Source organism: Tachypleus tridentatus, chromosome 7 (genome assembly GCF_004210375.1).
Source record: "Tachypleus tridentatus isolate NWPU-2018 chromosome 7, ASM421037v1, whole genome shotgun sequence".
Taxonomy (NCBI): Eukaryota; Metazoa; Arthropoda; class Merostomata; order Xiphosura; family Limulidae; genus Tachypleus; species Tachypleus tridentatus.
Window position 1 is genome coordinate 135,378,099 of NC_134831.1, and position 19,923 is coordinate 135,398,021.

Here is a 19,923-nt window from a genome sequence, read left to right on the forward strand (position 1 = left end):
CCTGAACGTCATGGATAAGCTCATCATCATACCTCTAGTGATCCATCATGGAACTATCTGCCACTAGCTATACATTCGGTAACTATCCGCACCTTCGTACCACTTTGTAGAACTATGACGTCATATGACCTTTTGAATGTGTTATATAAAATTTGCATAATTTTAACAAACAGTGCATTTGCTTATAGGTATCTATAATTACGGTTACAATTTCATAAACAAACCAACAAATTCATCTTAAGCGTGTTTTGTTTTTCTTTCAAGAAACACAGAATAACATAACATTGGTAAATATTTTTATAACAAATTATGCATTCAATTTAATGTTTACTTGCAAGCAATGTCTCTTAAAAACAACAATTCATTCTTTTTATTAGATAATTCATTAAAATGTTATGTAGATATTATTGAGTTCACGCAGGCCTACAGATCTCAGTCTGGTGGGGGCTTGAGAAAACTACTTTTATTGACTTTTATCCCCTCTAGTTATATTTTAGTGAATAACCTGAAACATTACATCACTTCATGAATTTTAACTGTCTTTCAGTCTTCTTTTTGACAGAAGTAAAATTTGTTTAAAGGCACGCACATAGTGGTGTATAATGGTTTAGAAAAAGTCCCCTGGTGGCTCGGTGGTAAGTCTAAAGGCTTATAACACTAAAATCTGAATTTCGATACTCGTAGTACTTAACATCAAGCAAACAGTGTTAGAATAATCCCTGTTTTTGGTGTCACTGAGAGTAACTACAAAAGTGAACCAGATTATGTAGTTTCTTTAGTGTGTATAAGTGTGCAGGAAACATATTAATACCAGAAATAAACGTTTATTTCTAGTATAAATGAGCCAAATTTTGGTTTCAACCAATTCAAACTATATTGGAATTTAGGAATTATGTATAAGGAATAACTTTACTGCTCAGAATTTAAGGTTTTAATTTTTTTTCGGTTAACGTAAGATAATATATATATATTTAAACTATAAAAAACGTGTGCAAATTTTACGTCTAAAATTATTAAATAATATTGGTTTACCCGTGTAATGAGGTCTTTGTCCGTAACACAACCACTGGCTGTGGTATAGTAGCTAGCATGCTGAAACTGTGGATCCAAATGTTTATGGTTTTCATTCTGTTGCCTTAAAACACGCTCCGCAATTTGTGCCGCAAGTGCGTTATAAGAATGACGCTTAAGTCCTTATATTAGGTGAGACAAAAGTAGTCCAAGAGATGGCAGTGTGAGCTGTCGAATACTTACCTGCTATTTAGTTTATCAATCCTAAATTAAATACTTCTATGTGTAGGTAGCTCTTGTTTCTTTTTAGGAACATTTTATGGACAGGACTAAAGAGTTATCATTTGTTAGCTTGGATTACAGAATTACTTGGTGTAAGAAAGACTTTAAATTAAAAACCTATATAGTTTGATTTACTTTAATAATTAAAGTGGGTGTTATAATAGTTAGGATATGCGCAATTTGCCTATTGTCTGTTAAATTGTTAATTTTAGGGGACTTTCATATATTTTTTCTCTTCGCAAGTAGATGAGGAATTTTTATGTCCTGTTTGTTTGTAGTTAAACAAAAAGCCACACAGAGGGTTAACTGTGCTACGTTCAAACTACAAGGGTTCATAAATAAGAATCTTAACATACACACACATTTACTGCACGTGCAGATCTAATATACAATAAAAGAGTATTTGGTCAAACAAGTAAATTTTCAAGGTTTTGGACGTCACCATTTATGAGAAGATATGTGTTTCAGGAGATATCGCTCATTCTTGGCATTTCAAGAGAAAATACGTGTGTGGCTAAACCTGAAATGCGTTCAATTTTTGGTCATGTTTCCATCCTCCAGGTTGAAATTTATGAGCATTACTATTAATGAGCCCTAGAAGTGCATACGTTGATCTGACAGTTTTTCAACGGATGGTTGGTTGATTTTCAGGAAAATGTAAAATCTGTCTTCAAGTATGTCAAAAGCATTTTATATCACCAGTCAAAGCCTTGACAGTTTATAGTACATATCTGTTTATCCCTGTCCAGGTAAAGATATGAGTAGAACCGCAGCATGTGTTGAGTCATTCCAGAGGAACCATCACCATTGACACGTGGTTACACATGAAATACGTTCTGTTCCTTAAAGTACTTCTGCATCAGGTAGGTTGATATTGTTGTTATCTAATGAATATTTCCACAGATCCCTGCATTCTCACATCTACCTTCGACTCCCATATCAATATACAAAGGTTTGCAATCTGCAGTTACTGATGCTAGCAGAATCATGCTAAGGACGTGTTTGTAATTGTGTGTGTGTGTGTTTTCTTTTAGCAAAGCCACATTGGACTATCTGCGGAGTACACTGAGGAGAATCGAACTCCTGATTTTAGCGTTGTAAATCCGTAGACTTACTTCTGCACCAGTGAGGGACGTTTGCAAGTGAAATACGATAAATCACTGTTTTTTAAGTAGTCTTACAGCAACATGTTGTAAGTTCCCTAACCCTGGCGCGCAAATATCCAGATTTTAACCCACGTAACTCTGCTTTAAACCTCTTGACGTTTCTTAAACATTCGTCACATTATTAAACAAAACTAGGTTTTGTCTTTGCTTTGTCAATAACGCCACTATATTCGACGGTCTCCAATAGAAGCGCGTCATTTATGACAGAAGTCGACTAGTGTGTTGCAAGCCTTAAGGTAATGAATGATAAGAGATGACTTTAAATGTGAATAATAAATATGTAAAGAGCTCACTCTCCTGACAGTAAGCCTCAGGCTTTGTCACCAGGGGCATATATTGTAGAAATGGTATAGTAGATATCAAATATGTCCTAAAAGAACGAAGACTAATGTTCTACTGAACTGATAGAATAGTTTCGAAAAAAAATCGAACACTCCAACAACTCTAATACAATAAAACTTAGCACAGGCAATGCAAACAATTAAATCAACAATGGTATCATGTTACGGTACAAAAAGAGAAACAACAACATATATTTGTCGATTGATTTTAAAAAACAACAGATCCTGCCATCTCTTGCAGTGCTTCGATTGTTAAGGCTATGGCCACATTGTAGCAGTCAGTAGAATAAGTCACAACATCATAAGCTGTCCTAAACACCTTGCATGTCAACAAATTGTAGTTGTAAGGAAAATCGTAATGAAAACTGTAAAGGTTTACTTTTTTTTATCCTAGAGGCCGCTGCGACCGTTGTGATAATTTGGATTTTAATGCATCATCACTGATTTGCCTGATGGCGCCCAAATACTCTGCAGGTAGTCGTCCCTAATTTAAAAGTGAAAACAAGTGAGAGGTAAGTATTCAACACCACCCGCCGCCAGTTCTTGAGCTGCTCTTTTATTGACGAACAGTGGAATTGATTGTCACATTATACCACCCCCAAGACTAAAGAGAAAAGCATATTCGACGAAGAGAATTTGAACCCAAACCCGCAGATTCCTATTCCCTGACCACCAGGTCATATCAGGCTTGTAAATAAGGGAATTAGAATAAACTATATAAAAGAATATCAAATAAAAACGCTTTCGCTAATTACACAAGATCCACCTAGTAGCAATTTGACGAACAAATTTTCGATAAAATAAAACATCACAGTTATAGCCTTTCCAGATTTGTGACAATTAATAAATAAAAGCACGCAACTCCTCCTGAAATTCTACATACAAAATCCCAACCGATCAAGAAAAATATCACTAAGACAAACCATTACCTTCTCAGAAAATTATTACATTTTCAAAACATAACCTGGTCCTTGTTACTTTAGCCTCCCCCCTATCGACATACCGGTATGTCTGCTGGCTTACGATGCTAGAAAACCGGTTACGGTACTCGTGGCAGGCTAAAATAGTCCATTAGGTAGCTTTGTGCTTCAGTAGAAACAAACAAACCATATCGGAAAGATATATATTTTTAGAACAATGTAGAAAACGATTGAATACTCTCACAAGCAACAAGTACTTGAGACTAGCTCTCAGTAAGCTTGTAGACCTTGGCTTATTTACCAAAATGCCCACCAGTGGCTCAACGGTATGTCTTGGGACTCACAACGCTAAAAACCGGGTTTCGATACCCGTGGTGGGCAGAGCACAGATAGCTCATTGTGTAGCTTTGTGCTTAATTCAAAACAATAACAATTTACCAAAATCTTATACTACAAAAAAGAAACCAGAAAATACAGAAAGTTACAAGCAATTACATTGAGAATTTTTTGTAGTTTCATATTTAATATAAATATTTTAAAGGAACTTATTGTTTGTTTGTTTTGAATTTCGTGCAAAGCCACACGAGGGCTATCTGCACTAACCCTCGAGTCTTAATTTTGCAATTTAAATAAATAGGAACTTATTGCTTGGGAAGGCAGCTAGTCATCACCACCCATCGCCAACTCTTGAGCTACTCTTTTACCAACGAATAGTGGGATTGACCGTCACTATATAACGCCCTCACGGCTGAAATGGCGAGCATGTTTGGTGTGACGGTGATTTAAACCCGCTACCCTCAGATTACGAGTCGAACGCCTTAACCTACCTGGTCATGACGGGCCTGAAACTTGTTGAAAAGGTAAAATATTTTGGGCCTAGCATGGCCAGGTGGTAAAGGAGCTCGACTCGCAATCTGAGGATCGCGAGTTCGAATCCTCCTCACACTAAACATGTTCGCTCTTTCAACTGTGGAGGCGCGATAATATCCCGTCAATCCCACTATTTGTTTATAAAAGAGTAGCGCAAGAGTTGGCGGTGGGTGGTGATGACCAGCTTCCTTCCCTAGCCTTACACTGCTAAATTGGGAAAGACTATCGGAAATAGCTTTCGTGTAGCTTGGCGCGAAATTCAAAACAAGCGAACACTATTTTCCACTAAACAATAAATCCTTTGAGTGCTCTCCTAGTATCAACACTAGATTCATAGAGTTTCTATTAAATGATAATACTCTTATATTCATAGCTCTCTTGCTGCGGATAATGACTCCGTTCCATTCTAAAGTAAATTCAACTTTAATCTATTCTAACAGTTTAGAACGGCAACCTTAAAACAATTATAACGAAGCTGATCAGCCTAAATTACCCTAGACGTAAAACTGTCACCTTTTATCAGCAGCAGAACTGGCAACCTACCACACACACACATGTCACTATCGTCACTTAAATACTGGGCGTTTTATTCAGTTAAAACACAAGCACATTCCTCAATACCATAAACAAAAAACCACAACACCTGACACACCAGTTCACATAACTCTGGCATTAGCAAGAAACGTTGAGAGTTAAGCAAATCTAAAGGAACAAGATAATTCTATAAATCAAACCTCAACTGGAAACACCCAGAAATAGTGGATTAACTAAAACTAAAAATTGACTCAGAAATTGAACTCAAAAATCCTAAAAAAATTTGAAAGTACTGCAACTCTCAACACCACAAAATCATTTATTTACACCAGCAAATAAAAAGCATTTCAATTCCATATTCAACATTTTCCTGAACATTAAATGAAACGTACAAGCATACATTCTTCTTCGCTTCCTAGTGGTAAATCTATGGACTTATACTGCAAGAAATCGGGTTTCGATACCCGTGGTGAGTAGAACATAGATAGCTCATTGTGTAGCTTTGTGCTTAACCACAAACAAATAAACAAACTTTTCAACAAGGTTAACACGCTGTATAAAACAATGTTTTACTTGTCACAACTTTTCCACAGTTAACAAAAACGATAGCGCATTACTTTATTCTGAATAACAAAATAAGTATTGACTGTTACAACCAATCACCACCACAGATACCATAAGAGTAATTCAAAACTTGAAAAACAAAGATCCTGTGAAACTCAGATAGATATCACACTTGTTATAAAGTACACTGAGAGATTACACGAAACATCTAGCACCTGTTATATATTCTTAGGTCATGATAAATTATTGGAAAGGCCCGGCATGGCCAGGTGATTGAGGTACTCGACTCGTAATCCGAGGGTCACGGGTTTAAATCCCCGTCACACCAAACATGCTCGCCCTATCAACCGTAGGGGCGTTATAATATGACGATCAATCCCACTATTCGTTAGTAAAAGAGTAGCCCAAGAATTGGCGGTGGGTGATGATGTCTAGCTGCCTTCCCTCTAGTCTTACACTGCAAAATTAGAGACAGCTAGCGCAGTTAGCCCTCGAGTAGCTTTGCGCGAAATTTAAAACAAACAAACAAACAAAACAAACCTAGTCTAGTTGCAAGATTTTATTTCAACACGTAACGGAAATTGTTTTTTTTTTTTATCAGATATAGATTTAAATTACCATGGAAAAAATACCTTAAAACGTGCATACTCTTCTCAGTATTTTACGAATTTTAAATATGAATAACATTTATTTATAATAATAATTACTTTACATATTTTGATATATGGTATCATATTTATCATAATAATTCGAATAACGGTGTAAAAATGAGGAACCCGTTAACTTTGTAAATACAAATAAAATGAATAGCTGAACATTCAATTATATCATTTCTAGAATTTTACTTTTGAGAAATTTCCAACCCTAAAAACACCTTCGAATAGACAACTAAGAAACTAATGTATTAATAGATTTCTTTGATAAAACAGGCCTGCGATGGTTTTAATATCTTGAAATCTTCACATATTCTACAGTAATTTCTGTACGCCGAACTCGAAAATAATATCCTCAAATCTCCATCAAGTGCAGATTTTTCACGAAACGTCATATGTGCTTTTACATAAATGAATCATTTTCATTAAAAGCGGGCAACATTTATTTATGCTTAAGATGTTGACAACCAATGGCTATAGATTTAGTCCAGACCAATCACGGTGTGAAAGTCTCATCAATTGTTCTAGAACCCACACATAACAAAAGTAATAATAAAAAAAATGTTCATTGTATTAAACGAAATAATAGTTTGATCTAAGTTAGAGTTCTTTATTACCAATTTATAAAAATATGCTTACGTGATACGAAAAAATAAACATTTTCAAAATGCACGAAGCCGAATTTTAAAAAATTCCGTTATTAAATCTAAATAACTTTTACGAACTTTAAATTCGCATGACTGTGTAACACCTTTCTAATTAATTTAGAAGCTAAGATTATCTCGATTAGAAGTTAAACTTGTAAAGTATGATGTTAAATTAATTTTCTGTTGTCTGCCTGAAGCCTTATTTCTGTTAGTTATAAATAAATCTTTCAGGTTCATCTTTCGTCAACCCGCATGGCTCGATGAATCATTCAAAGATTTTATGTAGAAGCAAAATTGAAAATGTTCTCATATCTAAACTCGTGCATATTTGAATTTCGCGAACAGCTATACGAAGGCTATGTGCACCAGTCGTCCCTAATTTAGTAGTGTAAGACTAAAGGGAAGGCAGTTGGTTATGACCACCCACCGCCGGCTCTTGAGCTATTCTTTTACCAACGAATAGTGGGATTTATTGTGAAATTATAACGCCCTCACGGCTGAATAGGTGAGCATGTTTGGTATGACGAGGATTCAAACCCGCGACCCTCAACTTACGATTCAAGCGCCCTAACCACCTGGCCATGCCGGGCCACAAGTAAAGGAAACAGATGCAGTTTTACACATATTGGAATTTTCCAACAATCTGTGAAAGCGAGCTCAGTACAGCATCAATAGTCTGTTGATTGGTTTTTGATAATTCTAAATACGTTTAGCGAAATATCTTTTTTGTCTAGAGCCTTCAAGCTAAATATTGAAAACTCTTTTAATCCTATTCTGTTTGCTTTCAAAAGTAAAAATTAAAAAAAGATTGTATGTCGTAAAATAAACTTCTTGAGAGAAGCCAACAAAAACATGCAATAACATAAAATGTAATCGCTATCATGCACGTTAAGTATGCAAGCTAAACAATCTGTTTTTTTTTCCCCATTTTCTGAACCGAGAAGACTGCTAAACATGATTCAATACGAGGTACTTTAAATGGATGAAAAATGCTCTTTCGATTAAATTCTAAATAGAAGATTTTAAAGATTTTGTTTTTGCTATATTAACGTACCACACTTGAGGGCAAGATATTAAATATCATGAAAGTTTTTTCTCCATCATATAACCTTTTTTATAATTTGATTAATTAAAAATTAATTGAGTAAAAGGTTAAAATACAGACACAAAAAGCATTAAATAACATTTCCTTTCAACCTTTTTTTATTCGTTATTTTTTCAGTCTGGTATGCCACTATTTCTTCTACTGTTCTTTGTTGCAATCAACAAAGAAAAAGGACAAATATATCCTATACGTTCCCATGTCGTTTACATAAGCCCAAATACATTAAAGCCCAATGTTAAATCACTGCAGGATGTCAATACAGGAAGCTTCCTAGCTATCACGTGTGTGTTTGCGTGTGTATGATAGACAGTTAGTTGATTGTTTTAGAGCAAACCCACGATGGGCTAATTGCTATGAACACCGCCGGGAATCGAACCCGGATTTTAGTGTTGTAAGTCGCTAAACTTACTGCTGTTCTACCACGTGGCTTGTAATACCTAAGATACGCAATTGAAAATTGTTACTTTTTAACATCATACAATTCCACACTGTATAAAAGCATATTACTTCAACTTATAGCTTTATATGTATCTACAGGTTAGCTCCTCTCACATTGGTGGAGCTAGCAGAAGCAAACTTGATAGAAGGACTTGGGATGGCCTGAAGGTGTCCTTTTCTATACGAAATAGCCTCTTACCAAGGGAGAATAAAACGAGCCCAAAGGGATAACCAAGAAAGATTGAAGTCTAGAATTAAGTTTTCTTGGTCGCAAAGCCCAAATATCTGAATTGTGTTCGTACTCCCGCACCTCTGGCATCTCGGGCGTCAAGTTTGGAACTGTAGTACTTGGAGAATCAAAATAAATGCTCCAAAAACAAAAGTTATTTTATTTATAAAATTATTTAAAGAGAGTAGGCAGCCTCTAAAATTATACCTCAACGAAACCCTTCCTCGTGTAGCCACATCAGCCAAATTCCTGTGTCTAGTGTATTAGTCCAAATTAAGTTGGTCCCCCAGTGGCTCAGCGGCATGTCTGCAGACTTACAACGCTAAAATCTGGGTTTCGATATCTGTGGTGGGCAAAGCACAGATAGCCCATTGTGTAGCTTTGTGCTTAACTAAAAAAAACTAAATTGGACGAACCACATAAATGATATCACATATAAAATCTGGTTAACAGCTAACCATGCAAGGCGTCTGACTGACAACAGGGCCCGGCATAGCCAGGTGGGTTAAGGCGTTCGACTTATAATCTGAGGGTCGCGGGTTCGAATCCCCGTCACACCAAACCTGCTCGCCCTTTCAGGCGTGGGAACGTTATAATGTTACGGTCAATTCCACTATTCGTTGGTAAAAGAGTAGCCCAACTGTTGGAAGTATGGGGTGATGACTAGCTGCCTTCCCTCTAGTCTTACACTAGCGCAGATAACCCTTAAGTAGCCGTGCGCGAAATTCAAAACAACAATCTGACAAAAGAAAGAGCACAATAACTGAAAACGTACTGCAAATATATATATAACCTATATAGGTCCAGTGATAGAGTGTGTCTGTTCTACATGGGTGAATGTAGCTAAATACAAATAGATAACATACAAGAAACGAAACACATGAGTCAATAATCGCCAAAGCACAGAGACTTTCCAAATCCACGAACATGACATTTCTACACAACCACACAAACGTCTTTATGTTGTCAGAGAGACTTATTAATAAAACAATAAGCTATTTCAAGAAACATCTGAACAAATATTAAGCACACTGAAAAACTTTATCATGTGTGATGAGCATAGACCTTGGTAATTCTCCTCACAAAATCTAGTAAGCTCGTTATGTAACCTATGGCCACGTACTGCTGTGCAAACTGGCAACTAGATATAGTCTTAGATTTGTTTTTCATGCAAAAATGAAATTAGTACCACATATTTTATTGGCAATTGTTTGTAAGAACAAGACCGTATGTTCATAATGAACGGTCAAAAGCAAATATTCATTAATGAAAATAGTTTAAAAAAACAACAACATTGTTTTGCATCTATGACCGTTTCCTGAAACAACATACGAACAATCGTAGCATGCACGCAGTGACTGGATACGTTAAAAATAGACTTTCTTAGCAACCAGATAGAGTGTAGTAATGCGTAGGCTTCATCGAATAGAACCGAGCAATCAAAGAACAGCTAAGGAGGAAAGTCCTTTTTGGGGTCCCCCTCTGGGACAACGGTTAGTCTTCGGATTTACAACGCTAAAATCAGGGGTCTGATTCCCCTCGATGGACACAGCAGATAGCCCAGTGTGGCTTTGTTATAAGAAGAACACACAAAAACACTGTTTTGGGTAGGGACTCCTGCAAATCATAAGGCATAAGACATATATGTACATACACCGCTCTAAAATAAAATAGGCTACCTCCAATAATAAATGTTTTATTAAATATACAAAAAATTCATAACTTAATACATGACGTTAGTGTTAAGAGATCTTTTAGCACTTAAAATCTCTATGCCACATAAAGCTCTAGCTACATCAAAATAAAACCTACTCTTACAGATAGTAACAGCAGCAAAATTCTTAAGGATTACATTTCACTCAAAATTGAACTGGATACGACATATTAATAACCTAAAAAAAACATAATTTGGAGACAGAGAAAAAGAGAAGTACATGAGAAGCCTGAATGACAAAAATAACAAGCTTCACCAAAAAATATATCAAATATTTGCAGAGCATTCATGAGACCAGTCGTATAATATGCCTGTAAAACATGGGTAACTGTATCAAAAACATACATCAACCAACTACAGCAAATACAAAACTGTATTTTAACGAAAACATACAGAATCCCACGATCAACAAACACAGTATTTCTAAAGAACTATTCAAACATGCCAAGTCTATCATTCGCCCTCCTGGACAATTTGTTTCAATATTATAAGGAAAATATTAGTAAAAATGAACTGATGAACAAACCATAGAGTTACATGATACGTAATGGATCAAGCCCTAAGTACTTTTCTCCTTTAAACATCGTAAACAAAAAACTTACAGTCCAAACAGTGTTAGATTAACTGAAACGTAGACACAAACGTAGCTGTATTGTTTTGTACGTGAAAATAGGATTATCTACATGTGTCTGTGTAAGTAGAATTGTATTGTGAACACAGACTAACAGTGCAATCAGTGAAACTACTGAAATATACGAGATAATATTACCCTATGAAAAGGGTATGTTAATTAAAACTGTAGACTATGTACAAAGTGTATAATGTTGTGAGTAATAGAACAATGTTGTAACAAAAGTTATTACCTGCATTCCAGTAACAAAACAACAAATCCTGGAAGGGAGGAAGAGGTCAACATTGAACCTGGCCCTTCCTGGTCCAAAACCTGGACCGAATCCCGATGAAGAAGAAAGAAACTTCTTGCTACATTTGAAGATTCGTTTAAAAGACTGTTCTATTGGCTGTATGTTTCGAAACGGCATCGTTAGAATTGTCAGTTATAGAAGTACTCTTATTTTATTGGGGAAGGGGAAACTGAAAATCTTAAGCAATGAGAAGATACGGTAATTTTTTCTCTTCTAGAGGTTGAAAGGCTACCACTGTCAATATGATACAGTTAAGGTTTTCAAATTAATCTGGAACTGACGTAGAAATTGATGTTATTTTTATCTCTGGTCCTTTTACACGTCTTTACTTATCCAACTATAAAAGCTAATGGAAAGAGAACGTGCTTACTGGTTGTTGTTTTTTCCTTTCTAAATGCGTCGATATATCTGGATATATATATGTACACTGCTTAAAAATGTGTCTCAACACTTAGACGTTATGATAAATGATTGTAACACGTTTAAGAAACAGGTAAAAACAAACATAAAATACTCAGAAAGAGAATAGACATTCCATGATTTTAATTTCATATTTCATTGAAAATCTAAAAAAACCTAAAATAGTTCCTATTCTTTTCCACGATCGACGTCTAATTTTATGATTCAGTTCGAAAACAAATGACAAAACACTTACTTCAAAAACCGAATTTTCCCTTCATTTAAAATAAAAAGAAAACACTATTCCAATCTTCGTGCTTCGTCTCTTGAGTTTGTAATATAAAAGAGAAACTTAGACGAATAAATACCCTTTTTACATTTCTTGACGGAGTCTAATCTTTGTATTCAGTGTTTGGGTAAGCCTCTCATCATCGTGAGTTGGGTGTGGACCAAGAAGTTGTTGTGGCGGAACTTGGATTCGAAAGTCCGTGGTTCGTTTCTCGTTGGCATAAACGTTTGTGCTCCACACTTTGGGACCATAGATAGCTTTTTTAAAATTGTCTGTGGAATCCCACTCTTAAATTAGAATAGTTCAAGAGCTGACGGCTGGAATTGTTGACTTCATGACTTTTCTCCAGTCTATTGTCTGAGACAGTGGTAACTTTACAAACTTATAGCACTCAAATCCTAGGTTCGATACCCTTAGATGACAACAACGTAGATCCTAGTGTGGTTATGTTCTAAAAGTTCTAAAAGAAACAAACAGTTCAAAATTAGGGATGGCTAGCACAGACAATTTTTTTTTTTTTTATCAGCTAATAATTTGCCCTAAATGAAACCCTTATATAGAAGTAATTGAACTACATTGTCTTAAAACTGATTCCAATGACAGGCGTAGTCTTTCACAGATATTCTTAAACGTAACACGAGCACTTTAATGATAATGTCAGAAAACAACGCAAACTATGTTTCCCTACCAGTTAAAAAAAATGTTATGTTGCTTTGAAGATCAATAACAATAAATATTCGGGGTCGATCTTTAAGAATGTACTGTGCAAACAGCTAGTTGTGCAACCAAACAAATAATGATTATCAACCAAAGAAAGTTTACAAGTGTGTGTGTTTTTCTTATAGCAAAGCCACATCGGGCTATCTACTCAGCCCACCAAGAGGAATCGAACCCCTGATTTTAGCGTTGTAAATCCGGAGACATACCGCTGTACTAGCGGAGGGCGAAAGTTTACAACAGTGATAATGTAATAAGATTGAATATGATATGAAAATTTATCATTCAAGACAATATAATCATACAAATTCACGATTTTTAATATTTTCAATCAATGTAAAAAGCACTTTACAGAGAAGACGAATTATTATATCACAATACACACAGAAAAGAAATCCAAGAGAATATACACTGCTATCAGTTAAATTACAAGCTTTGAATATGTTTGGTGACTTACTTTTTAAGATTATTTGTACACCAAGGCTGTCTACTCATAACTGTTTCTAATTTGAAACTGACACATTAAGGTAAACGCATCTCGTCAACACCACCAATCAGCAGCTTTTGGGCTACTCTTTGACCTTCATTCCTAAAATGCACTGGCCCTGAATGGCCACTTGGATAGGGTGCTCGAATCGTAATCTGAGGGTCATGGGCTCGAATCCCCGTCATACCAAACATGCTCGCCCCTTTTAGTTGTGGGGGCGTTATAATGTTACGGTCAATCCTATTATTCGTTGGTAAAAGAGTAGCCCAAGTGGTGATGACTAGTTCTCTTCCCTCTAGTTTTATACTACTAAACTAGGGATGGCTATGGCAGATAGCTCTCGTGTAGCTTTGCACGAAATTCAAAGAAACAAACCAAATAAAATAAAGTGCACAAACGTACGTGCTGCGAACCTTGAACTATAGAAACAGCCCACTGTTAATTCGGTTTATTGGAATAAATTTACTTCTAAACCCGTTAATACTTTTCTCTTCTTATCGGAAATTCTTTAAACAATTAAAAACGTTGAAATATCACCAGATTTCAAACTTTAGATTGTTAACAAACTGTAACATCCTTTTCAACAACCAAAAAAAAAAAAAAGGTACCCTGCTGGGAAAGTAGTAATTTTACGGGTTAACAACGCTAAAACCAGTGGTTCGATTTCCCTTGGTGGACACAACAGATAGCTCGATGTGGCTTTGCTATAAGAAAAAGACACACAAACACTCCTCCTCACAAAAAATTATCTAATAATAAGATTTTTTTTTCAGAAACGCACTAAACAAAATAAAACTACATATTTAATCAATTCGACTACAGAAACATTTACAAAAAAACTTATTGCTCTTTTCAATTGATGCAATCATTGAGCTTGAGAATAATTTATCTCTATTTATCAATACATTCATTTTTACAATTTATATTCCCATTTATAAAAACTTTAAACTGCACTCTAATACTATTAATGTCCATGTTCAAACTAGATCACTTTATAATATATTAGAATTATTAATTTTACTATTTACATTTAACACATCAGTTATACTACAATCAATTTAGTAACAGTGCAAGTCTATTTTTTAGCTATATCAGTAAGGGTTCGTTACTCATTCAAATTTGTTAGAATAATTAAGTAATTATTTACAGATAAACGCAAACTTATTTGTTTGTTTTGAAAGCACAAAGCTACATAATTAGCAATCTGTGCTCTGTCTACCACAAGTGTTTAAAATTATTTTTCTAACGTTGTATGTCCGCAGAAACATCGCTGTCCCACTGAGGAACAAATCGCAAGCAGAACTGAATAACAAAAAAAAAGAAACTTCAATTTTTGTTTTATAGATTAAAATATAGTAACGTATAATCTAATGAAGTTTTCATTCCCAAACTAAGACCCAGTATGGCCAGGTGGTTTGAGCGCTGGACTCGCAATCTGAGGGTCGCGGTCACATCAAACATACTCACCCTTTCAGCCGTGGGGACAGTATAAAATTCTGGTCAATCTCACTATTCGTTGTTAAAAGAGTAACCCAAGAGTTGGCGGTGGGTGGTGATGACTAGCTGCCTTTCCTCTAGTCTTACACTACTAAATTAGGAACGACTAGCGCAGATAGCCCTCGTGTAGCTTTGCACGAACTTCAAAACAAACAAAAATCAAAAACTGTACTTCAAAATAAACAAGTTGTGAACTTTTTGAAGTCCAGAAGAAAACATTGAATAGTTGCTTCTTGCTTTCTTTCCCCTCTAGTCCTATGCTCTTATAAACATGATTGCACATGATTTACGCAGACTTCTCTAGTGATTAGAGCAATAAACAGACTCGTTTCTTCACTTGACTAAGCCGGAACTTTCCATGTACCACTACGTAAAATACTTACACAATTAAATTGTTCAGATAGAGTTCTGGCGGTTTAAAACAACATTAGTCCACATTTTAAAAAATTCATACTTTGTCTTTTGTGTGCTTTTAAATTCCACTGCTATAATACATTGTTATACTACTTTTTATATGACTATAAATAATTTATAACACACGTGCATGTGTAATGAGTTTTGTTTCCGGTGTTTACCTAATAGAACGATGCCGTAAAGAACACACTTCACTAAGAGTGAACGTAGAGGATTATTCACATGAAATATCCGAGCACAGCAATAATATTGCAAACGAATCTAATATAAATGCCAGCATGCCACGAGGTAATAAAAAACAAGTTCAACGTGAAAATACAGAATATAGTTCCGTGGAGAATTACTTTAATAAAACAGTAAACATTACTTTTCTTAACAATGTTGTTATCAGTAATCTTTCTTCCACATGTAAAGTAAACACCATCGTTTTCCATCAAAAATTTTGTTTGTCATCAAACAGACTATAGATTTCAAACGGAATATTTGACCATTCTTGATATTTTTTATTGAAGAACGTCATCGATGGAAGCTAGGAAGCTTTACAGGGGAGGACTTAGATACTGGCTGACTGCTTTAAAACATGCTTCAGTGGACCAAATATCTTTAAGATGCAACACTCTTTGCCACACTGACATTAAGTTCATGTCCACGTGAATGTTCGGCATCTGTTCACCGTTGGTTGAATAACTACTGAGGTGTACACAAACCGAAGAAAAACTGAGTGCTCTGACTTTAATACATTATCATTACATCAATGCTGTCAGTATTGAATCTTTAGGTAAGTTATTTACGGAAAAGTACACCAGATTAAAACATGCTTGCATTTTATTCCAGTAGTGAATATATGTACATATATAAGAGCCAATGATTGAAATAGCCAATACTTCATTGTTGTGCATAATTGTTTAAATTACTAAAATAATTTAACAATTAATAACTTACTCTCTATGTAGATAGTACAGTATTTTACTATAATAAAATATACATATTTAAGCTAGTTCAGTTTTAACTTTTCATGCAGTGTTACGACAGAATGATGATTTGTTGAGTTTTCAATGGATATGTGTGGGTTTTATGTGAACAACCAACCACGCTATTGTTTAAGGCATACTTTATGTAAAACTGCTTGCTTGTTTATTTGTTTTTGAATTTCGCGTAAAACTACACGTTCCGGCCTGTATAATAGCATTAACAAAGTGAAATTATGAGAATACATCAGTTATTCAGGTATGAATGGATTTGTTACAATAAATAATATTTATCATACCTAAACCTAGTGAAGAAATTCCTATTGTCGCTTAATCAAACTTAGCATAAAGGTAGTCTAAAATTTATAAATCAAAACATGTCAGATATTATATTATATTATATTTAACTAACCATACAATAGAAATTATCCAGAAAATTTCAATCCCTTATATATATATTGGTTATTTTTAATCTAAAGGGTATGTTTTCTTATAGCAAAGCCACATCAGGCTATCTGCTGAACCCACCGAGGGAATTGAATTCCTTATTTTAGCGTCGTAAATCCGCAGACATACCACTGTACTAGCGGGGTGCAAAAATGTCATCATCACCCGTAATCTAAAGGAAAATATCGTGTAGTTCCCATTTGTAAATGTTTTTCTTACTTTAAAAACAAAATGGGGACTGGCATGGACAGATGGTTAGAGCGCTCGACTTGTAATGTGAGGGTCGTGAGCTTGAATCCCCCTCACACCAAACATGCTCGTTCTGTTACCCATGGAAACGTTATAATGTCACGGTCAATCCCACTACTCGTTAGTAAAAGTGTAATCCAAGAGTTGGCGGTTTGTGGTGATGACTAGCTGTCTTTCTTCTGGCCCGGCATGGCCAAGCGTGTTAAGGCGTTCGACTTGTAATCCGAGGGTCGCAGGTTCGAATCCCGGTCGTACCAAACGTGCTCGTCCTTTCAGCCGTGAAGACGTTATAGTGTGACGGTCAATCCAACTATTTGTTGGTAAAAGAGTAGCCTAAGAATTGGTGGTGGGTGGTGATGACTAGCAGCCTTCCCTCTAGTCTTACACTGCTAAATTAGGGACGAGTAGCGCAGATAGTTCTCGTGTAGTTTTTGGTGATGAGAAACCCATTTGAAATAAAAATGTATCTTAGAACATCTGGTACGGGTATTGACACTTTCATTAATAAGCAGAAAACAGATTACCCTTAAGATGACCTAGGAAGTTCGAGACGTTGTTCTCTGCTTATCAATAAAAGTGTTAATACCCATACCAGCCCTTCTGAGATACAGTTTACGTGTAGTTTTGCGCAAAATTCAAAACAAACAAATGAAAACAAACTTTTCATGTTTTATTTTCTCAATTTCTATAATACTTCATTCTGGTCTCTTTCCCCATTCTCCAACACTACACTGTGCTGCTTACGTTATCACAAGTATGCTGCTTTATGATGTATAGTTTGTTTATTTTTAATGCATAGTTCTGTACCTAACTGTACTGTTTTCGTTGCGTGGATCGATTCCAATTCTAGCGTTATAAGCATTGAGCCTTAAAACCGAGCTATTAGGAGCATGACATACGGAAATAAATATTAGTAACGTTTTTGGAAGTTTAAAGACACTTGAATTTTTAATAGAGATAAATCAAATGTTATTAGGCAAATAACTGTAGTTAAAAACATTTCTTTTTGCGGATTTGTCTGTACATTTCTTTTTCGTCAGCTCTCTGTGGTTTGTATTGAAATTCGCGCAAAGCTACACGAGGGATATCTTCGCTAGTCGCCCTATTGGAGCAATGTGAAGCTAGAGGGAAGGAAGCTACTCATCACCACCCACCGCTAACTCTTTTACTACTCGTTTGCGAACGAATAATGGGATTAACAGTCATATTGTAATGCCATGTTTGGTGTAACGGGGATTCGAACCCAGACCCTGCAGATTATGAGTTGAGTGCCTTAACCACCTAGCCATGTCGGGTCGCCCATTTTGGCCTCAACAAAATAAACCTATTACAAAAAAAAAGCAGAAGAAAGTGGTTTTAATCACGTACGTACTTTCTCGATCACGAACATTTAATCAGCTTCAAAAATATAGCTTTTCCACCAAGTTCCAAATCTCAAATAAATAAAGACATAAGATCACAAAAATAAAAATAGCTGTTCGTGCAATAAAAACCCTTAGCAAAGTTCCATTTTAAATCTTTAAATAAATTTACGTTATTTTTTTAGTCAGACCATTGTGGGTTTCAAGCCCTTGATTAGTTAATTAAAGATAATGTATTAAAAACGTGAGCAGCGTAAAGTTTCTAAACTCTGTGAACATTGAACATTCTTCTTACAGAACTTCGAGTGCATCGCAAATAACCAGCAGTAGAAGACGAGTGTTAACAAGCACCTACAAATACCTGACACCCTCTTTACTTGTCTAAAGTGTCTGTAACAGCTTCCCATTACAGCCAGGAATCCTCCAAAAATATAGGTATGGAAAGTCAGTTATACGCTGTTAAACGTTTTATTAAACCAACTGTGGAGCACACGTGACGCGAACTCTTTGTCTACGTTTTTTGGAAAATGAAAAGAAAGATCTCTAATTATTTTCCTACCAAACACAGAGCTAATCACTAATAATAATGTTATTACCCATCAAACGTTATTTAAGAGTATATAATTAAGGCCTGGTGAAAGAATAATAGGGTTACACCATTACATCCGGTACAGTTAAGAAGTGCCAACATTATCACAAGCAAAATAATTCTTACAACGAAGATTTTCTTTAAAAAACGTTACAAATTTCGTACACATTTTCAAAACACAAGAACTGAGAAAAAAAAAGTATTTCGTTTCCCATTATCCGGGCTTTGAAACTCTTTTCAAATTTACGAATGTAAACTTGGTTTCTCTACTGTACATTAAACGTATTAGTATGTTTTGTTGGCACATATTAATTTAGGATATTATCTATAATGCTCATATGATTGATTTAGACTATTTCAGTGCTTATTACCACATTTTATTATTCCTGCGTAAATTAAGTACAGAAGAACGTGTATCACGAGCTTTGCTTCTAACTATTTGAACATCGTTTGGGCGAGTTGTTTGATTTGTGAAAAATAAAAGAAATCTTCTAACTGTATTAGTTTAAAAACAAGTGTAAGAAATGGGTTAAATCCCGTTTTTCAATACGTTTTATAGATCCACCAGTTATGTAAAATATTCATCTCCTTTCAAGTATTCATGTTAAAGTATACTGATGACAGAATTATACATAATATAATTAACTGGAAAACTGGTTCACGTTTTGTTTATAAAAACACAGTAAGAGAGTGCCATATAATCACGTACACCACCATGTCTTGCAATTTGATGCACCATTTGATGCAATTCTGATTTAGTTTCAAATAAAGTGTAAATGTTGCCGTCAGTGCTTGAAACATGCCGGACACATGGAACAAGAAAATGTTACATAACTGACTTACCGTGAGTGTTTTATTTGAGTTGTCGCTTGAAACATTGAGTCACAAAAATTATAATTATTCATTAACTAAATATATAGCCAGGACGCAATTAATTTCATACATTTTGAAGAGTGTAGATATTAATTTATAATCAAGGAATTGCTTTGTTGTATTTTAGCGCAAAACTCCACAGTGGGCTGACTGTCTGTGCTCTATCCACTGAGAAAGAACGAACTTCGAATTTTAGAGTTGTAATTCCATACACTTGCCGCTAACATATCCAGGGA

The 19,923-nt window shown here is 35.3% G+C and overlaps 1 protein-coding gene across 1 annotated transcript in view; it reads left to right on the plus strand.

Moving 5' to 3' along the window:
* Positions 1 to 19,923, plus strand: part of LOC143257815 (beta-arrestin arr-1-like) — a 151,862-nt gene that overhangs the window by 57,537 nt on the left and 74,402 nt on the right. The gene's annotated exons all lie outside the window — the stretch shown is intronic.